Raw genomic sequence first — 19729 nt, 5'->3', positions numbered from 1 at the left:
CTGGGAAAACTGGCTAGCCATATGCAGAAAACTGAAACTGGATCCCTTCCTTTTACCTTATACAAAAATTAACTCCAGATGGATTAAAGATTTAAACATAAGACCTAACACTATAAAAACCCTAGAAGAAAACCTAGGCAATACCATTCAGGACACAGGCAGAAGCAAGGACTTCATGACTAAAACACCAAAAGCAATGGCAACAAAAGACAAAACAGACAAATGGAATCTAATTAAACTTAAGAGCTTCCGCACAGCAAAAGAAACTACCATTAGAGTGAACTGGCAGCCAACAGAATGAGAAAAAATTTTGGGGACTTACCCATATCTGAAAGGGCTAATAACCAGAATCTACAAAGAACTTAAACAAATTTACTAGAATAAAACAATTCCATCAAAAAGTGGGCAAAGGAGATGACCAGACACTTCTGGTCATTTATGCAGCCAACGAACATATGAAATAAAGCTCATTATCACTGGTCATTAGAGAAATGCAAATCAAAACCACATTGAGATACCATCTCATGCCAGTTAGAATGGTGATCATTAAAAAAATCAAGAGACAACAGATGCTGGAGAGGATGTGGAGAAATAGGAACACTTTCACACTGTCGGTCGGAGTGTAAATTAGTTCAACCATTGTGGAAGACAGTGTGGCAATCCCTCAAGGATATAGAACCAGAAATACCATTTGACCCAGCAATCCCATTACTGGGTATATACCCAGAGGATTATAAGTCATTCTACCATAAAGACACATGCACACGTATATTTATTGTGGCACTGTTTACAACAGCAAAGACTTGGAACTAACCGAAATGCCCATCAATGACAGACTGGATAAAGAAAATGTGGCACCTATATACCACGGAATACTATGCAGCCATAAAAAAGGATGAGTTCATGTCCTTTGCAGGGACATGGATGAGGCTGGAAAACATCATTCTCAGCAAACTGACAGAAGAACAGAAAACCAAACACTGCATATTCTCACTCAAAAGTGGGTGTTGAACAATGAGAACATATGGACACAGGGAGGGGAACATCACACACTGAGGCTTGTCAGGAAGTCGGGGGGGGGCTGGGGGAGGGATAGCAGGGGTTGGGGGATTGGGGAGGGATAACAATAGGAGAAATACCTAATGTAGATGATGGGTGGATGAATGTAGCAAACCACCATGGGACGTGTGCACCTATGTAACAAACCTGCATGTTCTGCACATGTACCCAAGAACTTAAAGTATAATTTTTTAAAAAGTCAAAAAATAAAAAAAATTTTTTTTAAGTTATGCAAAAAAAAAAACAAGTTCTCCCTTTGATAAGGCTGTAGAGACAAATGTGAAATAGTTTTTTTAAATAAAAGTATAAACATTGTAAAAACTTTAATAAAAAAAGACAAAAATCGATAGACCATTAGCAATATTACCAAGAGAAGAGAGTTTAGCTCAATTAGAAACAAAATAGGAGCTATCAAAAGTCATACCACAGAAATACAAAAGATCGTGCCGTTGTATGGCTACTATGAACATCTTTATGCACACAAACTGAAAAACCTAGAGGAGATGGATAAATTCCTAGAAATATACAACCCTCCTATATTAAACCAGGAAGGAAGAGAAACAAACTCTGAACAGGTCAATAAGTAGCAAGATTGAAATAGTAATTTTAGAAAATGCCAACAACAAAAAAAAAGTCCAGGACCAGATGGATTCACAGGTGAATTCTATCAGACATTCAAAGAAGAATTGGTAAGAATCCTACTGAAGCTATTCCAAAACACAGACAAAGAGGAATCCTCTCTAAATCATTCTATGAAGCCACTATTATCCTAATACCAAAACCAGGAAAGGACATAACAAAAAAAGAAAACCACACACCAATATCCCTGATGAATATAGATGAAAAAATCCTCAAGAAAATACTAGCCAACTGAATACAACAGCATATCAAAAAGAAAATACACAATGATTAAGTGGGTTTCATACCAGGGATGCAGGATTGGTTTAACAAATGGAAGTCAATAAATGTCATACACCATATAAACAAAATTGAAAACAAAAACCACATGATCATCTCGATAGATGTAGAAACAGCATGACAAAACTCAGCATCACTTTATGATTAAAACTGACTGTAACATCAGCATAGAAGGGACATATTTTAAGACAATAAAAGCCATTTATGACAAACCCACAGCCAACATTACACTCAACAGGGAAAAGCTGAAAGCATTCCTGCTGGGAACTAGAACAAGACAAGGACGTCCACCTTCACCACTTCTATTCAACATAGTACTAGAAGTCCTAGCCAGAGCAATCAGACAAGAGAAAGAAATCCAAATTGATAAAGAGGAAGTCAAAGAGTTGCTGTTTGCTGATGATATGATCATATATCTAGAAAACCCTAAAGACTCATCCAAAATGCTCCTAGAACTGGTAAATGAATTCAGCAAAGTTTCAGGATACAAAATCGATGTACACAAATCAGTAGCTCTGCTGTATACCAACAGCAACCAAGCTGAGAATCAAATCAAGAACTCAACCCCTTTTACAATAGCTGCAAAAAATATATAAAATACTTAGGAATATACCTAACCAAGGAGGTGAAAAGACCTCTCCAAGGAAAATTACAAAACAATGCTGAAAGAAATCATAGACAACACAAACAAATGGAACTACATCCCATGTGCATGGATGGGTAGAATCAATATCGCGAAAATGACCATACTGCCAAAGCAATCTACAAATTCAATGCAATTCTCATCAAAACACCACCATCATTCAACTAGACAATACAATCATATTGAACCAAAAAAGGACCTGCAAAGCAAGACTAAGAACAAATCTGGAGGTATCACATTACCCGACTTCAAACTATACTACCAAGGCTATAGTTACCAAACAGCATGGTACTGATATAAAAACAGGCACACAGATCAATGGAACAGAATAGAGAACCCAGAAACAAAGCCAAAGTACTTACAGCCAAATGATCTTTGACAAAGCAAACGAAAACATAAAGCAGAGAAAGGACAACCTATTCAACAAATGGTGCTGGGACAATTGGCAAGCCACATGTAGAACAATGAAAGTGGAATCTCATCTCTCACCTGATACAAAAATCAACTCAAGATGAATCAAAGACTTAAATCTAAGACCTGGACCCATAAAAATTCTAGAAAATAACATCCGAAAATCCCTAGGACATTGGCTTAGGCAAAGAGTTCATGACCAAGAACCAAATGCAACAAAAATGCAAATAAATGGATGGGACTTAATTAAACTAAAAAGCTTCTGCACAGCAAAAGAAATAATCAGCAGAGTGAACAGACAACCCACAGAGTGGGAGAAAATATTCACAAACTATTCATCTCACAAAGGACCAATATCCAGAATCTACAAGGAACTCAAACAAATCCACAAGAACAAAACAAATATTCCCATCAAAAATTGGGGAAAGGACATGAATAGACAATTCTCAAAAGATATACAAATGGCCAATACACATATGAAAAAATGCTCAACATCACTGTAAGGGAAATGCAAACCAAAACCACAATGCGCTACCACCTTACTCCTGCAAGAATGGCCATAATTTAAAAATCAAAAGATAGATGGTGGCGGGAATGTGATGAAAAGGGAACACTTTTACACTGCTGGTGGGAAGGTAAACTAGTACAACCACTATGGAAAACAACATGGAGATTCCTTAAAGAACTAAAAGTAGAACTACCATTGGATCCAGCAGTCTCACTATTGGGTATCTACCCAGAGGAAAAGTCGTCATTATTATAAAGACTTGAACATGTATGTTTATAGCAGCACACTTGCAACTGCAAAAATATGGACCCAGCCTAAATGCCCATCAACCAATGAGTAGATAAAACAAATGTGGTACATTACATGCCACGCAATACTACTCAGTCATAAAAAGAAGTGAAATAAAGGCATTCACAGCAACCGAGATGGAGTTGGAGACCATTATTCTAAGTGAAGTAACTCAGGAACGGAAAACCAAACACCATATGTTCTCAACTACAAGTGGGACATAAGCTATGAGGATGCAAAGGCATAAAAGTGATATAATGTACTCTGGGGACCTGGGGGGAAGGGTGGGTGAGGGTTAAAAGACTACACATTGGGTGCCGTATACTCTGCTCAAGTCATGGGTATACCAAAATCTCAAAAATCACCAGTAAGGATGTTATCCATGTAACCAAACATCACTTGTTCCCAAAAACTACTGAAATAATATTTTTTAGAGAAACATGGATTTTCCCTGTTTCTTTCGGTCTTCATTTCTGAAGGCTCATACAAAGTAAAGCTTCTATCAAATAAATTTGTATGCTTTCCTCTTGATAATCTGTCTTTGTTATAGGGGTCTCAGTCATTAACCTAGTGATAGGTGAGGAAAAGTTATCACATACTCTCGACATTAACTTAACAAAAATTCAGTTCATTAGCTTCAAATTTTCTAAGTCTCCTTAAAAAACTCAGTTACCACTATCCTCCTTTCATTTCTTAACACACAACCCATTCCCATCCTCTATTTGTAACAAATTAATCCTGCTGATTCTTCTTTATCTGTTGGTTGAATTTAATCATTCTTCCCCATTCTAGAGCCACTGCACTCCAGTGCCAAATCTTAAATATCTTACACTTAACAGAAGCCTCCTAGACAGTGTTCCAGACTTCAGTCTTTCCTAATTCTTACATAGCCTACAGATATCATTAAGACAATCTTTCTCATATACTATCTTCCCCACTGTAACTCCTATGATAATCCTCATTTTCCGACTCAAATCTAAATTTCCCAGCTAAATTCACAGCCCTGTATTAGCCAGCTCCCTAAACAAATTCAAACATTTTGCTGCCCCACAGGGCCTCTTTGCTAGAGTTAATTAAGCTTACAGACCCTTAAACACGTTTCTTCTTGCCTTCACAACTTTGTTCATACAGTTATGCCAAAGTAAAATACCTTCTTAAATCTTATTAATTAATCCACAAATCATGATCAGAGTCAAACCTGAAACCCTACAGTCTGCAAAATCATAAAACTATTTCCAGAGCTTTTAGTCACTCTAAAAGTGAACATAAAGAGTAGCTTTTGCCCGTGTGCTTCATAGGTTTCTGCCTCCCTTGTGCTTGCCCCAGGATATTTACTCTATATACACATATATTTTTTTGAGACCGAGTCTCTTCATTTCATTTTTGAAATGAAGTTTTTGCTCTTGTTGCCCAGGCTGGAGTACAATGATGCAATCTCGGCTCACTGCAACCTCTGCCCCTCCAGATTCAAGTGATTCTGAAGTTCAAGATCAGCCTGGCCAACATGGTGAAACCCCGTCTCTACTAATACAAAAAAATTAGCTGGGCACGGTGGCGCGTGCCTGTAATCCCAGCTACTCAGGAGGCTGAGGCAGGAGAATTGCCTGAACCCAGGAGGCGGAGATTGCGGTGAGCCGAGATCGCGCCATTGCGCTCCAGCCTGGGTATCAAGAGCGAAACTCCGTCTCAAAAAAAAAAATAAATAAAAAAAATAAAAATAAAATAAAAAAAGAAATTTCTAACTCAAAAATAAAAAAATCTGGAGGATAGTCTACCAACCAAAATTAATCCTAAGAATCTAATTAGAGAGATGCACAAACATTTATGTTCAAGAATCTTCTTTATCATTTAATAAATGTTTACTGAGTACATCCTAAATTCCAAGTAGGAGTGGAGAATAGAATCAGTTCTTGTCCTGATCAGTTAAGTAAGAATCAGTTAAGAATCATGGTACTTACTTAATAGTGGTGTTTAGAATGGAAAAAGACTATTAAAAAAGCAGGTCATGGCTAGATGTGGTGGATCATGCCTGTAATTCCAGAATTTTGGGAGGTCGAGGTGGGAGGATCACTTGACCCCAGGGGTTCAAGACCAGCCTGGGCAACACAGTGAGACCCCATATCTATAATTTTTTTTTAAAAAAAGCAGGTTACAATAGCAAGATATGCCACATTCATGGATCAGAAAATTCAATACTGTTAAGACAGATGTTAATTTCTCCCAAATTCAATGCAATGTCATTCAAAATACCAGAGACAGTTTCAAAGTAACAAGCTGATTCTAAAATTCATACAGAAACACAGGGACCTAGAATAGCCAAAAAAAACTTCAAAAAACAAGAGTAGAATACCAATCAAAACTATGTAGTATTACATCAGACAGTCACAAAAATCCATTAAACAAAAGAGTGTCCAGAAATACAGTCAAATATAAACAGTAATTGATTTCTGACAAAAATGCAGTCAATTCAGTAAAGAAAGGATAGTCTTTTCAACAAACAGTCCTGGAACAATTGCCTTTTCCATACACACACACACACACACACACACACACACACACACACACAGAGAGAGAGAGAGAGAGACAGAGAGACAGAGAGACAGAGAGACAGAGAGAACTTCAAGTTGTTTCTCATACCATATACAAAAATAGAATCAAAATAAATCAGCAGCCTGAATTGAAAACCTAAACTATAAACCTCCTAGAAAAAACTACAGGAGAAAATTGTTTTGATCTTGGGTTAACACTTCTCAGATATAACACCAAAAGCACAATCTATAAAATAAAAAACTGACAAACTGGATTTCATCAAAATGAAGAACTTCTACTCTTCAAAATCCACTGTTACATAAATAAAAAGATATACCAGGCTCAGGGGAAAAACTGCAAATCATAAATCTAATAAAGGACTTGCACCCACAATAAAGAACTCTCAAAACTAAATGACAGGAAAATAAACAATCTAATTTTGTTTAATGGGCAAAATATTTAAATGGAAACTTCACCAAAAAAGATTAAGTAAACATTTGTTTATGTTTTCCAAGTACTCCAGCTTCCCCTTCTCATATCCTAAAGATGTGTATGTCAGGTTCACCGGCAGATCTAAATTGTCCCAGTAAGAATGAGTATGGGTGTATGTTTAAATGCACCATGCAATGGAATGTCATGCTGTCCAGGGTTGGTTCCATGCCAGGATAGGCTCTGACCACCGGAAACTCTGAATCCTAGAGCAGGTCGGAAAATGAATAAATGAGTACAAATTATTGTAAAATAAAAACTCAAACGAAGTATAAAATCATGTAAATGCATAACAATATATGATATAGTACAAAAGCACTCTTATCAAGCCTGCCATATTTGTGATTATTTTTGAACTACATGATAGTAAGAGATGCCTCTTTTATTTTTTGCTTTGCAAACATTTATTTCTTGGTTTAACCCACCACCACTATGACCACTGTCACTCACTGGTTCACTAAAAATTAGGTAACTATCTTACTTGTTTTTACTAATCTTTCTTAAACATTACAACTCACATTTATTTCAATGTTTAATGTTGGAAGTGTCCTGGGTCTTTATTTAGAAGTTTGATGATGTTTTCTGGCCAGAGATAAGCTATAGGAATTTAGCTCTTGTTTTTATCAATTAGCCTAGAGTAAAGTTGATTTCATTATACATTATTTCACTTAAAGTCAGTTTCCAAGAACCTATCAATAATGTTACGTGACGGCTGAGCGTGCGGTGACTCATACCTATAATCCCAACACTCTGGGAGGCCAAGACAGGCAGATCATAAGGTCAGGAGATCAAGACCATCCTGGCCTACATGGTGAAACCCAGTCTCTACTAAAAATATAAAAATTAGCCAGGTGTGGTGGTGCATGCCTGTAGTCCCAACTACTCAAGAGGCTGAAGCATGAAAATCACTTGAACCTGGAAGGTAGAGGTTGCACTGAGCTGAGATCGCGCCACTGCACTCCAGCCTGGCAACAGACCAAGACTCAGTCTCAAAGAAAAAAATAATAAAAAATAACGTTAAATGATGACATCCTGTACATGAAATACATAGTGGGAGTTCCAGAAGGTCAGGAAAGAGAGAAAGGCAGAAAAAAAGTTTTGAAGAAATAATTGCCAAAAACTTCCTAGATTTAATGAAAAACATTAATGGACACATCTAAGCAACTCAACAAATCCAAAACAAAGAAACCTACAAACAGTGAAAGACAAAGAGAAAATCTTTAAAAGAGAGCAAAAGAAAAGCAACTCTTCACATACAGGGCAACAACAATATTATTAACAACTTATTTCTCATAAGAAATGATAAGGTGGGAAAAAAGATTTTTTTAAAGAAACAAAATCAAAAAAACCACTAAAACTTCTACATTCAGCACAACTGCCCTTCAAGATGAAATAAAGACATTTCCAGATAGACAACCAAAGACTAACAGAAGTCATTGCTGTGAGGCATGCCTTATGAGAAATACCAAAGGAATTTCTTCAGGATAAAAGGAAGTCACACACAGAATAACTTTAATCTAGGCTGGGCACAGTTGCTCACACCTGTAATCTCAGCACTTTGGGAGGCTGAGGTAGGTGGCTCGCTTGAGTCCAGGAGTTCAAGACCAGCCTGAGCAACATGGCAAAACCTCGCCTCTACAAAAAATACAAAAATTAGCCAGGTGTGGTGGCACATGCCTGTAGTCCCAGCTACTTGAGAGGGTGAGGCAGGCAGATCGCCCTGAACCAGGTAAGCGGAGGTTGTAGTGAGCCAAGATCATACCATTGCACTCCAGCCTAGACAACAGAATGAGAATCTGTCTAAAAAAAGAAAAGAAAAGGAAGGAATAATCTTCAGGAGAATGAAGTTCATTGGAAACTATAATTACATCAGTAAATATTAAAGACTCTAAAAATATAATTATTCTCAATTCATCTGTTTTAAAGATATAAGACTACATAAAGGAGTAATTATAGTATTGTATTGCTGGGTTTGTAATACACACAGCTGTAATATATATAGCACTAAAAAGAGAAAAGAGATAACTGGAGGGAAGTTTCCATAATTTATTAGAATTTAGTATTATTCTGAAGGAGACTGTAATAAGTTAAAAGGCATATTGTAATCCCTAACATAACACTATAGCAAAAGAAATCAACAGAATTAAAAAGATACACTAAAGAATATTTGAAACAGAAAGAAGGTAAAGAAGGAAAAGAGGAAAAAGCAAAAAACAAATGAGACAAATAGAAAACAAAAATGAAAAATGTAGATGTAAATCCAATAATATCAACAATTATATTAAACATGAATGAACTAAACACTCTATTCAAAGGGGGAATTATGTTAGGATGGATCACAAAACTTACCTATAGGCTGTCAACAAGAGATAAATCTTCAATTCAAAGACATAAATAGGTTAAAATTAAAAGGATTAAAAAAAAAAAAAAAACACTATAGAAACAGTAACCATAAGAAAATGAGAGTGGGTATGGTACAAAGAAACAAATATATTTTAATATAAGAAATATTACTGACAAAGGAGCACATTTCATAATGAAAAGAGTCACTGTATCTATCAGGAAGATATAACAATAACTGTCCATGTAACAAAAGAACTCCAAAATACATGAAGCAAAGAAAAATAGAGATAATTAAAAAGAGAGATAGATAATTCAACAAAAACAGCTGAAGACTGCAATGACTGATAAAACAAGACAGAAAATCTCCAAGAACATAGAAGACTTGACTAATCTCATCAATAAACTTGACGTAACTGACAGAAAATATCACCCAATGATTGCAGAATATACATCCTTTTCACACACACAAGGAAAATTTTCCAGGATACACTCAGTGGGCACAAAACAATAAAAAAAGTCTCAATAAAATTTAAAAGATTAAACTCATAAAAAATGTATGATCTAATCACAATGGAATTCGTTGTCAATACAAAAATAAATCTGGGAACATCTCAATTATTGGTAAATTTTAAAACATACCTCTAAATAATCCATTGATCAAAGAAGAAATTGCAAGAAAAATTTTTTAAATGTATTTTGAATTGAATGAAAACAAAACACAGCAAACCAAAATGTACAGAATGCAACTAAAGCAGTGTTTAGAAGAAAATGTATAGTTTTAAACATTTATAGAAGAAAAGAAAAAAGTTCTCAAACCAATAATCTAAACTTCCATCTTAGGAAACTAGAAAAATAAGGAGCAGGGGGGACATTAAACCCAAAACAAGCAGGAAAAAAAATAATTTTTAGAGGGAAAATCAGTGAAATAGGAAATACAAATACAAAAAATAATCAATGAAATAAAAGGTTGGTTCTTTGAAAAGCTCAACAAAATCAGAAAAAAAACCCTTCGGTAGAATGACCAAGAAAATTAGATTCAAATTACCAAAATCAAGAATGAAAGAGGCAAAAATCACTGCCAATCTTAAATTATTAACTTAGATGTTTTAATACGAACTTTATATCAACAGATTAGATAACGTATATGAAATGGACTACTTCCTAGAACACACAAATTACCAAAATTCTGGAAGAGAACATCTGAATAGACCCATAACAAGAAGTGAAGAAACTAAATTAATAATTTTAAATATTCCCATAAAGAAATGCCCAGGCCCCCACAACTGCACTAATGAATGCTATCAAACATTTAAAGAAGTAAGAGCAATCCTTTGGAAACTATTTTTGAAAAAACAGAACAGGAAGCACCATGCAATTCTTGCTTGCGGCCAGTGTTGCCCTGCTATCAAAGCCAGATAAAAGATCATGAGAAACCAAAAGACTAATATCCCTCAGGAACATATATGCAAAATTCCTTAACAATATTCAGACATACCATATTCAACAACATATAACAGACATTATACAGCATGGGCTTGGTATGGTGACTTAAGCCTGTAGTCCCAGCACTTTGGGAGGCCAAAGTTCAAGAGTAAACTACTTGAACCAAGTTCAAGACCAGCCCAGGCAACATGGCAAAACCCTGTCTCTACAAAAAATACCAAAAAAAAAAAAAAAAGCGAGGTGTGGTAGTGTGAACCTGTAGCCCCAGTCACTTGCGAGGCTGAGGCAGGAGAATCATGTGAGCCTAGCAGTTCGAAGCTGCAGTAAGCCAAGATCACACCATTGCACTTCAGCCTGGTCACAGAGCAAGACTGTGTCTCAAAAATTAAGAAAAAAAAAAAGACCTTATAGCATGACCAAGTGCCATCTGTCCTAGGAATACAGAAGGGGTTTAATCTCCCATAATCAATTAATATAGCATATTAACCATATAGCCATAAAATAAAAATCATACAACCATATCATCAGATGCAGGAAAAAAACATGATAAAATCTCACACCGATTCATGATTAAAAACTCGCAACAAACTTGGGAACATAAGGGAACTTTCTTAACCTTCTTCAAAGGGCATCTACAGAAAATATACAACTAACTTTATACCTGATGGTAAAAAATCTGCATGTTTTCTCCCTAAGACTGGGAATAATGCAATGCACATTCAACACTTCTATTCAACATCTTACTGGAGGGTCTAACCCAAGAATTAAAGCAAAAATAAAGAGATAAGTAACATTGAGATTGGAAAGAAAAAAGTATCATTGTTTTGAGACATGATCATCTATGTAGAAACAATATGCAAAAATTGGTTGCATTTCTTTATGCTACCAATGAACAATCTGAAAGCAAATCATGAAAACTCCATTTCCAAGAGAATCAAAATTATAACATTCTTAGGAATAAATCTAACCAAAGAAGTGCAAGATTTGTACACTGTAAAGTAAAGAACATTATTGAGAGAAATTAAAGATCTAAGTAAATGAAGAGAAGTACATGTTCATGGATTGAAAGACTTAAGTTTGTTAAGTTAGTGATTCTTCCCATATTGATGGATAGATTCAATGCAAATCCTACAAATATCAGATTTTTGTAGAAACTGACAAGCTAATCCTAAATTGTATATCGAAATGGAAAGAACATAAAATCAATTTTGAAAAAGAAGAAAATGCTACACTACTTATTTTAAAACTTACTATAAAACTGCATTAATCAAGAGAGAATGGTGGAGTAAGGATAGGTTTATAGACATATGGAACAGAACTATGAGTACAGGAATAAATTCTTAACATTATAGTCAACTGATATTTTACAAAGATGTCAATACAACTGAATGGAAAAGAACACTCTTTTTAACAAATGGTACTGAATAATTTGGCATTCACATTTTTAAAAAAATGAACTTACATCCTCTTCTTATATCATATACACAGTTAATTCAACATGAATCCTAGATTTAAAGGAAAGAGCTCAAAGAAAACACAAGAGAAAATCTTTGGGACCTTGAATTAGTCAAAAAGCTCTTATACATAACATGAAAGTATATGCCACACATACACACACACAAAATGAACTTCATTAAAAACTTTTGCACTTCAAAAGACATCAGTAAAAATCTGAAAAGCCAAGACACCAACTGGGAGAAATCTTTACAAATCTTATCTCTGATATTAAAAACAATACAAACTTTTATCCAGAATATATAAAGAACTCTTACAGCTCAATAAGACCAAAAAAAAAAAAAAAAAAAAAAAAACCCAGCTTAAAACTGGGCAAATGCCTTAAACAGATTATTCCACCAAAAATGACTTATGAATAGCTAACAACAACACACGCAAAAAGATGTCCAACATTAGTGATTAAGGAAATGCAAATTAAAATTACAATGGGATACTACAAGATACTCTCTAGAATGGCTATAATTAAAAAGACAATGCCAACTGTTGGTGAAGATGTGGAATACACATTGCTGGTAGGATGTAACTGGTACAGCTACATTTTGAGTTTCTTTAAAAGTTAAAAATAAGCTTACCATATGACTCAGCAATTCCACTCCTAGGAATTTACCCAAAAGAAATGAATACATATGCTCATGCTAAGAATTACAGACAATTCTCCATAGCAGCATTATTCATAATAGCCAAAAACTGGAAATAATCCAATGTCTATCACCTGGTGAATGGGAAATACTATTCATCAGTTACCAGTGAATGGGAACCACTATTCCCCAATACCATCCAACTGGTGAACTGGAAATACATAAGAATACTATTCAACAATTAAAAAGAAAAAGACATTGGTACATACATTAACAAACGTAAAAAGCATGAAGTGAAAGAAGCCAGACACAAAAGACTACTATATTGTTTGATTCCATTCATATGAAATATCTAGAAAAGACAAATTTATATTGATAGAAAGTACATCAGTGGTTCTCTGGAGCTGGAGGAAGGAGTTATATTAAATGCAAATGGGCTTGAGAGAACATGTGGGATTGATAAAATGTTCAGAAACTGTCTTGTGATGACACGTTAACAACTCTACAAAGTTGCTAAAAGCCATTAAATTGCACACTTAAAATGAGTGATTTTTATGGCAGGTAAAGCATACCTTAATAAAGCTGTTTAAAAGGGGCTGAGTAGAAAAAATAAGCTAACTTTTCCAAACTTTGGAAAACTTGGTGATTGTTGTAGTAATCAAGGGTGAGTTCAAAGGATGACCAAACAAAAAGAACCCAGGTGCTTAAAGATTATCACTGAGCCACTCAATTGACAATCTTAGAACTACCTATCTCCAAACTTCTTACATGTGAGATAATATAATTTCCTTCTTAAGGCTTTAAAGAAGAATAGTGTTGGGCCGTGCGCGGTGGCTCACGCCTGTAATCCCAGCACTTTGGGAGGCCGAGGTGGGTGGATCACGAGGTCAAGAGATTGAGACCATCCTGGTCAACATGGTGAAACCCCATCTCTACTAAAAATACAAAATTAGCTGGGCATGGTGGTGCGTGCCTGTAATCCCAGCTACTCAGGAGGCTGAGGGAGGAGAACTGCCTGAATCCAGGAGGCGGAGGTTGTGGTGAGCCGAGATCGCGCCATTGCACTCCAGCCTGGGTAACAAGAGTGAAACTCCGTCTCAAAAAAAAAAAAAAAAAGAAGAAGAATAGTGTTGCCAATTCTGAGGGACACAGGACATGCTCATTCCATTACAGAAAATTTGGAATATCATCCATATAAGAAGATATCAAAGAAAAGGCAGGAATTCTGGTGGCTCTTGAAGATAAAAGAATATGATTGGGAATAGGGAAGGAAAAGAAGGATATGTAGTTCAGAAGAGTCATTAACAATGGCCTGGATGAAAATCAATAAAGAATGTCCCCTAAAAGTCAGGTTTACAACTTACCTTCTTTTAATCCATGCATGACTCTTGTAAAAAAAAAAAAAAAAAGGTATTTTATGTATGAAGACAATGAGGACCAAAAAATTAAGTCACTGGTTCAAAAAGTCAAGCAGCTAGTAATCTAACCTTCAATCTCAGCATGCAGGCTGCAAAGTACACTCTCTTTCCTCTGTTATGCTGCTAAACAAGGACTTAAACTACCCCGATTTGCAAGTTCAGATCTTTGTAGAGGACATCTTTATTTAGATGGGTTTATGTTTATAGGACTACATAGTCAATGTTTCTTGAGTAACAATTTCTATTTAATCAATAAACTAAATGCGATGTGCATTCCTTCTTTGGCTTTCAAAACCATACCCTATTCTGGTTTTCTTCCCTACTTTCTTTCTCCACCTACCCATTACATGCTGCTGTTCACAAGCTCTCTTCTAATTCTACACATCTCTCTCTGGAACCTCATCTATACCCGGTATTTCAACTACCACTATTGTTGATGACTTTTTTCTCTCTCCAACTTCAAGAAATGTCTCCCTAGTTTTCTTTGACTGACTCCCTCCAGGCCAAATTGAGGACTGCTCTGTACACCCTAAAACTACGCTTACAAGATTCTAATGAGACATTCCTCAATTTTAGCATATTCTGTCTAGTTCTAGGCCAGGTATCCTTCTTACATGCCCCAGAACATATTCTTATTTATCCTTAGAGCACCTCACATGCTTTATTACAAATTACTATTTACTTTGTCCATTTCTCCCATCAGACAGTAAGGCACATGAGACTTAGCACTATGTCTTATTCACAATCTCCCCAGTGCCTAGCATAGCTCAAGACACATAATAGGATCTCAAATACCGATTAAACCAATAAACAGGAGAAACAAAATTTGTTTCAAATAGGAAGTATACAATCTCTGAAGGCAACTTTCAGAGATTTGTTTTCAAATGAGAAAATAGGCCAAGAAAGGTGAAGTGACTCACCCTTGGTCTCCTGAATCACAGTTCTCTTCCCACAAAATTACAGTCCCTATTAAATTGTGCTTATTGACCTAAGCTTCCTACGAAGCTCTAGAAGTAATACAAAAATGTTATAAAGAACCATTTCTGTCAGGCACAGTAGCTCACGCCTGTCATCCCAGCACTTTGGGAGGCCGAGGCTGGCAGACCACAAGGTCAGGAGAAGACCATCCTGGCCATGGTGAAACCCCGTCTCTACTAAAATACAAAAAATTAGCTAGGCATAGTGTAGTCCCAGCTACTCAGGAGGCTGAGGCAGAGGAATGGTTTGAACCTGGGAGACAGAGGTTGCAGTGAGCCGAGATGACACCACGGCACTCTAGCCTGGAGACACTTTATAGACATATGGAGCAAGGTGTGGTGGTGACTGCAGTCCTAGCTATTCAGAAGGCAGGAGAATTGCTTGAACCTGGGAGGTGGAGGTGGCAGTGAGCCAAGATCACACCACTGGATTCCAGGCTGTCGTCTGGCGACAGAGCAAGAATCTGTCCCAAAAAAAAAAAAGTATATATTGTATGCCGCTTAAGTTTAACAATATCTAAAATAGCTGCCTTAAAACAAAGTGCAATCATACCTGAGAGAGACTGAACGTGAACACCAGAGATAGGCACTGCAACTTCAACAGGAAAATCCCTAAAGTTCAATGCTACTGTTTTCAAGGGTTGCAACGCTATACTGCAGTTGTGTTACTGGGCAACAACTCAGAAGCTAGAATGGCAAATTCACCCAAGAAATAACTGGATCAAACAAATATTTATGAAAGCATTCTGAAACTCAACTTTATCTTTTATACCTTCAATTGAAGTAACTCTTTGTTACAAGCATCAGATACAGAATTTTGGGTGAGACCGTAAAAACTACCTGGACATTTGTTTTTTGTTTTTTTTTTTGAGACAAAGTCTTGCTCTGTTGCCAGGCTGGAGTGTAGTGGCACAATCTTGGCTCACTGCAACCTCCACCTCCTGGGTTCAAGCGATTCTCCTGCCTCAGCCTCCCAAGTAGCTGGGACTATAGGCATGTACCACCACGCCCACCTAATTTTTGTATTTTTAGGAGAGATGGGGTTTCACCATGTTGGCCAGGATGGTCTCGATCTCTTGACCTCGTGATCCACCCACCTTGGCCTCCCAAAGTGCTGGAATTACAGGCATGAGCCACCACACTCGACCTACCTGGACATTTTACAGACATAGTCTGAGACAGATAGGTGCTTTCCAAAAGGGAACGACCAGGTTTAGGTTCCTACTATGAATTTTAATCCAAAAGCAATCTGAAGTCACAATATACAGAAGGCAAATAACTGGGCATTTCCTCACTTTCTTAATTTCTTCCATCTTTGATTATGGTTCAGTTAAAAGAAATAGCAGGCCTGGTGCAGTGGCTCACACCTATAATCTCAGCACTTTGGGAGGCCAAGGTGGGTAGATGACTTAAGGCCAGAAGTTCTGAGACCAGTCTGGCCAGTGTGGTGAAACCTTGTCTCTACTAAAAATACAAAAATTTTCAGTAGTATGTGGTGGCAGGTGTGTGTACTCTCAGCTAGAATCGCTTGAACCCAGGAGGTGGAGGATGCAGTGAGCCAAGATCGCACCACTGCACTCCAGCCTAGGCAATAAAGCAAGACTCCACAAAGAAAAGAAAAAGAAAGAAAGAGAGAGTACTAGACTTCACAGTCAGTCATCTCTCTATGACCTAGAGAGGGCAGTCCTGATGAAAAAATATAATTAATAAAATAATATTTTACTAGGAACCAGGAAACTGATCACACTCTCCAAGCCCACTGGGAATAGTACTAGCATTCCTGAGAGAGTCCTTACCGCTGGTATTGTCATGGAAAATTCTCAAATACTCACTTTCTAGGAACAGAGCCTTTACTTCTGATTTCGTGAATTCCTACTCCTTAATTCTTTTTATGGCTTACTGTTGCCATTTCTCCTTCAATTACTGTCTTCTCTAAACAATCTTCTTACTTTTATAATACTATAGAAGGGGGGGATGTAGAAATGCATAATTGTCATTGTATTAGTCCATTTTCATACTGCTATAAAGAACTGCCCGAGACTGGGTAATTTATAAAGGGAAGAGGTTTAATTGATTCACAGTTTCACATGGCTGGGGAGGCCTCAGGAAACTTACAATCATGGCAGAAGGTAAAGGGGAAGCAAAAGGCATCTTCTTCACAAGGTAGCAGGAAGGAGAATGAATGCAAGAGGAACTACCAAATGCTTACAAAACCGTCAGATCTCATGAGAACTCAATATCATGAGAACAGCATGGGGGTTGACCATGACCCAATTCCCTCCACCTGGTCTCTCCCTTGATACATGGGGATTATGGGGATTATAATTCAAGGTGAGATTTGGGTGGGGACACAAAGCCTAACCATATCAGTCATCTTTAGGAAACATTTATTTAGCAACTTCTATTTGGAAAAGACTAAGGATACAGCTCATCGAGATCTGAAGTCCTGCCTTTAAACAGCTTACAATCTAGTTAGGAAGTCAAAAAAGCTAAAATAATAGAATAAAAGCATAAGTATCAAATAAATGTAACTCACAAATACATACTATTCCAATGTATGTATGAAGTCATGGTGGAATTGAACCTTATAGAAAAGGTACGATTTAGATTTTAAGAAAGAAGGGACGAAATCAGGTCATGGGGGATAGAAAGACATGCAGACTAATATGAAAAGGAGAAAGTACAGAGCAGATTTAAGAGATAGCGAATAAACCAATCTGGGCAGAAACACCTTTTCCAAAAAGAACATATGCTTGAAACGCAAGATGAGAGATTTCAAAGAATTCAGCTTAAGTCAAGAAATGTGAACTTGGATTAACAGGAAGTTTTTTACACAGATTTACACACATCCCTAAAAGCATATACAGGTTAAACAATATGAGAAATTTACTTACTGAACCTAATATATTATGTAAGACAAAATTAAAAGCTCATTTACTTTAGGCAAAGATACAGTGCCTAGGGGGTGGGGAAATTCTGACAATTCACTAAAATTCACTCATCTTTCTGTTAAGATTTCATTCTAAGCTTCTTAAATTAGAACATCCCATGACAAAACACTGATTTCTGAACACTAAGAATTTTATCATACAAGTCATTCTTGATTTTTTTTCCTCCTCTGTCTTGCCCAACTTTTGAATATTTCATTACTTCAACATCAGCATACAGCAAAGAAAAAAAGGAAAGAACTAAAATGAAGTTCATGGATTTCAGCAATACAGTAAGGGCCTCTGATGTAAAGAACATTAAATTTCAAGTTGCAATTCCCATTATTAATAGATTGATTTCAAAGAAGTAATTTAGTCTTGTCTCAAATGTTCTCTCATACTTCCTTACTTGAAAGGTTGTTGATTCAAAAGATTATTCACAAAGCGCTCTGAAAACTAACAACTTGCCATACAAATTATATCATTAAGGGTTCAATAAGAGGAGACAATGTGGTGACTGGTAAACCAAGGATTAAAAACTACCTGTGAATAGGCCAGAACCGGTGGCTCACCCCTATAATCCCAGCACGTTGGAAGGCCAAGAGGATCGCCTGAGGTCAGTAGTTTGTGAACAGCCTGGTGAAACTGGTGAACCATCTCTACTAAAAATACAACATGGTGAAACTGAAACCATCTCTACTAAAAATACAAAAATTTGCAGGGCGTGGTGCCATGCGCCTGTAATCCCAACTACTCGGGAGGCTGAGACAGGGGAATCATTTGAACCCGGCAGGCGGAGGTTGCAGTAAGCCGAGATCATGCCATTGCACTCCAACCTGGACAACAATAAAACTTCGTCTCAAAACAAAAACAAAAACAAAAACAAAAAACCTACCTGTGAATAATCAGTGTTTCAATCTCCCAGTGCTGCATCGAACTCTAAATTGTATTTCACTATTATTTGAGAATGTTCCTAAATACAGTCTGCACACTTCATCTGACCTGGAAAGAAAATACTCAAAGTAAGGGGAATAACGAGCATACTCTGTCCTACATAACCGAAGGATAACTCAAAACCATTCTCAAACTCTCAGGAGAGTGCTGACACTTGTAATTTAAAGCATTCTGACCTGGCACGGTGGCTCATGCCTGTAATCCCAGCACTTTGGGAGGCCGAGGTGACCACCCTGGCCAACACGGTGAAACCCCACCTCTATTAAAAATACAAAAATTAGCTGGGCGTGGTGGCGCGCGCCTTTAATCCCAGCTACTCAGAGGCTGAGGCACAAGAATCGCTTGAACCCCGAAGGAGGAAGTTGCAATGAGCGGAGATCGCACCACTGCACTCCAGCCTGGGCGATAAAGCAACACTCAGTCTCAAATGAATAAAGCATTCTAATAATTCTGAACAAAGTAAGTTTGAAATCAAACCTGAACACAAAAGGTGAGTATTTAACCACTTACAGGCTAAACTCATAAATACCGAGAATTCTGAATCCAGGTAACTGTACGATAGATACATTTGTGTTTTAGTTGAATGTCAGACTTGTTTACAGAGATGTTGCTTGGTAACAAAAGCACTGCTTTAACAACATACTCCGTTTTAGAGCTGCTCAAAGTCTGAACAGATATGAAGTATACATCATATACAAGAAATTCAGGCAAGTCTCTCTTTATCCTAGA

The 19729-nt window shown here is 36.8% G+C and overlaps 1 protein-coding gene across 6 annotated transcripts in view; it reads right to left on the bottom strand.

The window, feature by feature from the left end:
- The window catches only part of CEP83 (centrosomal protein 83), a 209690-nt gene that overhangs the window by 189161 nt on the left and 800 nt on the right, over positions 1 to 19729 (bottom strand). For 5 of the 6 annotated variants that reach the window (XM_021675614.2, XM_021675611.2, XM_064376883.1 and 2 more), the window contains exon 2: positions 18942 to 19048. The exons of the other annotated variant lie outside the window; for it this stretch is intronic. The gene's annotated coding sequence lies outside the window, so the exon portion shown is untranslated. The remainder of the gene's footprint in view (positions 1 to 18941; positions 19049 to 19729) is intronic. 6 annotated transcript variants of the gene reach the window in all.

The sequence above is a fragment of the Aotus nancymaae genome, unplaced genomic scaffold, assembly GCF_030222135.1.
Source record: "Aotus nancymaae isolate 86718 unplaced genomic scaffold, 86718_ANA_hifiasm-v0.15.2.pri h1tg000016l, whole genome shotgun sequence".
Taxonomy (NCBI): Eukaryota; Metazoa; Chordata; class Mammalia; order Primates; family Aotidae; genus Aotus; species Aotus nancymaae.
Note: the sequence above shows the minus strand (reverse complement) of the source record. Positions and strands in the feature narration are given on the sequence as shown.